Below are 6671 nucleotides of genomic sequence, written 5' to 3'. Positions count from 1 at the left end.
TGGAGAGTTCTGTAGCAGTCAATCAGATCCATTTGGTCCAATGTTGTGTTCAGGTACTGAATATCTTTGTTAACTTTCTGCCTCGAAATTGGTCTAATACTGTCAGTGGCATGTTGAAGTCTCCCACTACTATTGTGTGGGAGTCTAAGCCGCTTTGTAGGTCTCTAAGACCTTGCTTTATGAATCTGTGTGCTCCTGTGTTGGGTGGATATATATTTAGGATAGTTAGGTCTTCTTGTTGGAAGTGAACCCTTTATTGATTGATATGGTTTGGTTCTGAGTCCCCACCCAAATCTCATCTTGAATTGTAGTTCCCAGAATCCCCACGTTTCACGGGAGGAACCTGGTGGGAGGTAATGGAATCTTGGGAGTGGTTTCCCCCATGCTGTTCTCATGATAGTGAGTTCTCATTAGATCTGATAGTTTTATAAGTGTCTGGCATTTCCCCTGCTGGGACTCATTCTGTCCCCTGCCACTTTGTGAAGAGGTGTCTTCTGCCATGATTGTAAGTTTCCTGAGGCCTCCCCAGCAATGCTGCAGAACTGTGAGTCAATTAAACCTCTTTTCTTTATAAATTACCCAGTCTCAGGTATTTCTTCATAGCAGCATGAGAATGGACTAATACACTGATGTAATGCCCCTTCTTTGTCTTGTTTTTTGATCTTTATTGGTTTAAAGTCTGTTTTGTCTGAAATTAGGATTGCAACCCCTGCTTTTTTCTTATTTCCATTTGCTTGGTAGATTTTTCTTCATTCCTTTATTTTGAGCCTATGGGTGTCACTGTGTGTGATATGGGTCTCTTGAAGAGAGCCTACCATTGGGTCTTGCTATTTTGTCCAGCTTGTCACTCTGCCTTTTTAAATGGGACATTTAGCTCATTTGCATTCAAGGTTAGTATTGATATGTGTGGATTTGATCCTGTCATTGTGTTGTAAGCTGGTTATTATGCCAGCTTGTTTGTGTGGTTGCATTATAGTGTCACTGGTCTGTGTATCTGGGTGTATTTTTGGATTGGCTGGTAGTGGTTTTTCCTTCTCATATTTAGTGCTCTTTTCAAGATCTCTTGTAAGGCAGGCCTGGTGGTAATAAACTCCCTTAGCATTTGCTTATCTGAAAAGGATCTTATTTCTCCTTCACTGACGAGGCTTAGTTTGATTGGATATGAAATTCTTGGTTTTAAGATTTTTTTTTAAGGGTGTTGTATATAGGTCCCCAATCTCTTCTGGCTTATAGAGGTCTGCTGTTAGCCTAATGGGGTTCCCTTTGTAGATGACCTGTCCTTTCTTTCTAGCTGCCTTTAACATCCTTTCTTTCATTTGGATCTTAGAAAATCTGACAATTATGTGTCTTGGGGACAGTATTTTTGTGTAGCATCTTGCAAGGATTCTCTGTATTTCCTGAATTTGACTGTTGGCCTCTCTACCAAGGTTGGAAAAGTTTTCATGGACAGTATCTTGAAATATGTTTTCCAAGTTGTTTGCTTTATTCCTGCCCTTTTCAAGGGTGCCCGTGAGTCATACATTTGGTCTGTTTGCATAATCCTATATTTCTCAGAGGTTTTGTTCATTCATTTTCATTCTTTTTTCTTGATTTTTGTCTGACTGTCTTATTTCAGAAAGCCAGTCTTCAAGTTCTGAGATTCTTTCCTCAGCATGATCTGCTGTTAATACTTGTGATTGCATTGTGAAATTCTTTTAGTGTGTTTTTCAGCTCTATCAGTTCAGTTAAGTTCTTTTTTATACTGGCTATTTTGTCTGTCAGCTCCCGTATTGTTTTATTGTGATTCTTAGTTTCTTGGATTGGGTTTTGCTGTTTTCCTGAATCTTGATGATCTTCATTCCTATCCACATACTGAATTCTATTTCTTGTCATTTCAGCCAACTCAGCCTGGTTAAAAACCCTTGTTCAAGAACTAGTGCGATCATTTGGAGGACATAAGACACTCTGACCATTTGCGTTGCCAGAGTTCTTGCGTTGGTCATTTTTTATCTCTGCATTTGGGTGTTCCTTTAGCTGTGGTGTAGAACGAGTAAAGAAAATTGACTTCTTTTCTGGATATTTTCACGGGTCTGAGGCTTTGTGCGGGGTTATTATTTGTAGCTGACTTATCTTTGGTTTCACAGAGGGGTAGGTTAGTGAGGTATTTTTGGTGTTGAAGCTTTGGGGTGTGATCCGGTAGGTGGCACTCAGACATAGTGGTCAGTTGGTAGGCTCTTGCTCAGTCCTGTGGCTCCCCTATATTTCCTCACAGTTTGCAGCCATGCTCCCTCTCAATGCTCTGAAAATGTGCCCTCCTCTCCCACTTGAGTGCTGCCTGTAGATTGCGGCTTGACACTCCCAGACTTCCCACTGCAGCTCTAGGGTATTCTTAGGGTTTATGTTTCCTCCCTAACTTGGAGACGTCAGAGGAATGAACTTTAGCAGTGGTTGTGGCTGAAAGTCTTTCCCTTATCTCCTGGGAGCCCTACCCCAGAGAGACACAGGTCAGCAATCACTTAGTGCAATCAGCCCTGAATGGGGCTATGGGCCCAAGCTGAGGGTTCCCTGCTGGGTGATAAGTGGAGAGGGGGAGGTGAGGGGTAGGTGGGACCCATGGGAGACAGACTGGCCTCCTCTCCTTGGGTAGACTGCTGCTTGTTGGAAGTGTGGATAAGGTACTTAAGGTCTTTGCTCCTTCATTAGTCTCAGGGTAGCAAGGGCAGTTCCACTGCAGAGACAGTGGTTGAGGGGCTTTCATTTGCCCCTGAGGGCTTCACCTCTGAGGAATGTGGAGCCACTGTTACTGGGAGTGTTCAGCCAGTGGGGTGGGGCAGCTGAACTGCTGGCATAAGCTTGGAGCTCTGCTTGGGGATCGGGGGTCAAGGGCTTGCTTGGAAGAGAGACTGGTCTCCTCTTCATATGGTTACTGTGGTGTGTAGCTCAGGTATAGCCTTCAGGCTCTTTGTTTCTTCCCCAGACCAAGGGCAGCAGGGATGGAACTGCTGCTGTGGTAGTGGCAGAGCGGCAGTTGGATGCCTCTGGGGAAAACCCTGCGCCACTTCCGATGGGTATAATCAACTGTGGGTGGGACAACTGTTCTGCAGTCATGAGCTGGGGGCCCTGCCTAGTGAAGAGTAGGGGCCAGGGGTTCCCAGGGAAGAGGGGCTGGACTCCTCTCTGTACTGTGGCTGTGGCGTGCTGGAGGTGCCAGTGTAGTGACTAGGCCCCTTGTTCCTTCCCCAGCCCAAGGGCTGTTAGGGTTGTACCACTTCAACTGCAGTAGTGGAGGGGTTGTGGGTTGACTCTGGGATTTCCTCCTTGGAGAAATGTTGGGCTGCCTCTGTGATTGAAGTGGTCAGGCGCGAGTAGGTTGGTTGTGCTGGAGTTCCAGGTTGGGTGGCCCTGCTCAGTGAGAAGAAGTAAGGACTGGGACCTGGGTGGAGAACAGTCCAGTCACTTTTCTGCAAGGTGGGTGCTCTGTGCTGGGGATTTGGACCAGCCTCTGGTCCCCACAGACTCTCCTGGGCCTGGAGACAGTAAGGATAAAGGCTGCAAGACAGTGAAGATGGCAACCCGCCCTTCCCACTGCGAGCTCTGTCTCAGGAAGTTTCAGAGCTGCTACTGGCCTGATAGCCCCAGTGAGGGGGTGGCTGGAAACCCCGGCCAGGAGGACCCACCCAGTGAGGAGTTATGGGATTGAGACTCACATTGCAAACAGTCTAGCCACTTTTCTGTTGGGCTGCTGTAATATGCTCGGGGTCTGTCCCAGTCCCTAGTTACCTCATAGTTTTTAGTATCTGAACAACAAAGATGGTGGCCCACGCCTCCCTCTGGGAGCTCTGTCCCATGGGGGTTTGGAATTGCTGCCAGCTGGCAAACACCTGAGGAGGTGGATGGAGACCTCGGTCAGGAGGTTCTGCCAGTGAAGACAAATGGGATCCAGGACCCGCATGAAAAAGCAGCCTGGCCATCTCTCCGTAGAGCTGCTGTGCTGTGCCAGGGTACTGCTCCAGTTCCTACTCATCTTGGACTTCCCAGAGTCAGATGGCAACAACAGCTAAGGCTGTGAGACAGCAAATATGGTGGCCTGCCACTTCCTCTGGGAGCTCCATCTCAGGAAGATGTAATGCTGCTACTGTGGCTGGTTGGAGTTCCAAGTCAGTGGGTCTTCTCCTGTGACGTGCCATGGAAGTAGGGCCTGCACACCATTGTTGCTCAGTCCCCTAGATTCAGCCCCTTTCCTAGAGATATGTACAGGGGTCTAGCCTTCTTTATTTTTTTTAGACGAAGTCTCACTCTTGTCCCCCAAGCTGGAGTGCAATGGCACAATCTTGGCTCACTGAAACCTCTGCCTCCCGGGTTCAAGCGATTCTCCTGCCTCAGCCTCCTGAGTAGCTGGGATTATAGGCACCTGCTACCACGCCCGGCTAATTTTTGTATTTTTAGTAGAGATGGGGTTTTACCATATTCGCCAGGCTGGCCTCGAACTCCTGACCTCAGGTGGTCTGCCTGCCTTGGCCTCCCAAAGTGCTGGGATTACAGACGTGAGGCACTGTATCCGGCTGGGTCTAGCCTTCTTGGACAGAGTTGCAGCTGCTTTTGTTTGGGAAGCCCAGATATCTGAAGCTCCTGGGGCTCCATGTGTGCCTGAGTGGCTGCTGTGCTGGGACTCCACATAGCTCTGAGTGTCAGACCACAGGCCCTGGTGGAGTGAGTTCACAAGAGGATCTCCTGACCTGAGGTTTGCCAAGATCTTTGAGAGAAGCATGAGTCCCCAGGATTGCTCACTCACTTACTCACCACTTCCCTGGGTGGGGGCAGCTCCCCTGGCTCCATGTTGCTCCCAGGTGGACAGTTGTCCTGCCTTCCTTTTCTCCATCCTCCCTGGGTCGAGTTGTTTTCTTGACGAGTCCTAACGCATGTACCTGGATGTTTCAGTTGAAGATGCTGTATTTACTTGCCCCTTCTTTTCTCCCAGTGGGAGCGACATGAACTAGCTGCTTATAGTCAGCCGTCTTGGCTAGCCCCGCTTCAAAGCTATTTTTAAAAAAATAAATCAGAAATAACATCACTTATTTATCCAAATTAATGATATACCAAAATGATACAATCACGAATGTTTTGCACCTAGCAACATAGCCTCTAAATACAAAAAGCAAAAATGAACAGAACTTGAGGGAGAAATTTATAATCCAAAGTCATTGGAAGATTTTAATATTTTTCTATCTGAAATGGACTTGTTAAAAATTTGGTAGGGTAGAACATTTCATCTTTCAATTAAGAAGATATACCTTTACCTATTTTATATGTATAACTGCATATACCTATATCAGAACTGAGTAGAGAGACCATGTATTAAACCACAAATTTCAGAATTAATATCACAAGACCCTCTTCTCATGTTGCTATTCTGTCAGAGGCAAGTGTACTGTTTGCTTACTCTTTTTAGTAAATCCAAGTGTTTTTTTTTTTCAAGTTTGGCTGCTCTGCTAGAATCTCCTCTCCCTTTTGCAATAGGGTAGGTCCCAAGGCCATGGTGTTTCTATCCAGGAGCACCTGCAGCTATTTTCTCCTAAGGTCCTACAGAAGGGGTCCCCAACCCCTGGGCCACAGACTGGTACTGTAGAACCAGGCTACACAGCAGGAGGTGAGTGGTGGGTAAGCAAGTGAAGCTTCATCTGTATTTACGGCCATTCCACATCACCTCCATTACTGCCTGAGTTCTGCCTTCTGTCAGATCAGTGGCGACATTAGATTATCCCAGGAGCTGGAACACTATTGCGAACTGTGCAGGCAAGGGATCTAGGTTGCATGCACCTTGCGAGAATCGAATTAATGCCTGATGATCTGAGGTGGAACAGTTTCATCCTGAAACTATCCCGCCACTTCCCTCCCTTTACCCCAGTCTGTGGAAAAATTGTCTTCCACGAAACCAGTCCCTGGTACCAAAAACATTGGAGGCTGCTGTCCTACAGCTCCCTGGACTTTCTAGTCTTCACAACTCCTCTCCTACTCAATTACTTACTAGTGATAAGGGTAAATTTTTATTCCTTCCAGAGAAGTCTACTGCAGCAGATATAAATTAAATTTTTTTCAATAGGTCATCATTGATTACTAATGGATTATCCTGTTATTATTTCCCTACAGAGAATTTTTGGCTAGTAAAATTTTATCTTCAGGTTTCACTTTGTTCTTTTTTCTCTCTCTTCCAGTCTCAGAAATTCCCCATCCTCACTTTGGGAGAGGGGTTAATTTGATCTGTCGGTAATATTTTAATTCAAACTCATCTTCTTGATCTTTCTCACTTTTCTATAGCTATTATTTTTGTTCCCTGCTGGTCATTCCCCTCCGATAAGAAACAGTAAACTTTTTAGAGCAGTTATTCAAACTATTTTGAGGGGTGCTTGTGAGTTACACAGGGACTTTTTCATGTCCCACCTATGAGGAAGAAAAAAAATGGAAAGAGGCTCCTATTTCTGTTATTTTGCATAGACGGACGCCCTTTCCTTTTATCTGAGGAAAGACATTGTTTCTCAAAAATCTGAAAAATGCTGCCTTTTTAAAAAACCATAACCCTCACAACATTTTAGGATTTCATAATTAATCATGTAGAAAATTACCAGCAAATAACTCTTACATTTACATAGAAGTTAAAATCTAAAGAATGGTGTATATTTGGTTCCAAAAAACCA

This window comes from Mandrillus leucophaeus, unplaced genomic scaffold (assembly GCF_000951045.1).
Source record: "Mandrillus leucophaeus isolate KB7577 unplaced genomic scaffold, Mleu.le_1.0 Scaffold163, whole genome shotgun sequence".
Taxonomy (NCBI): Eukaryota; Metazoa; Chordata; class Mammalia; order Primates; family Cercopithecidae; genus Mandrillus; species Mandrillus leucophaeus.
This window is presented reverse-complemented; position numbering follows the sequence as displayed.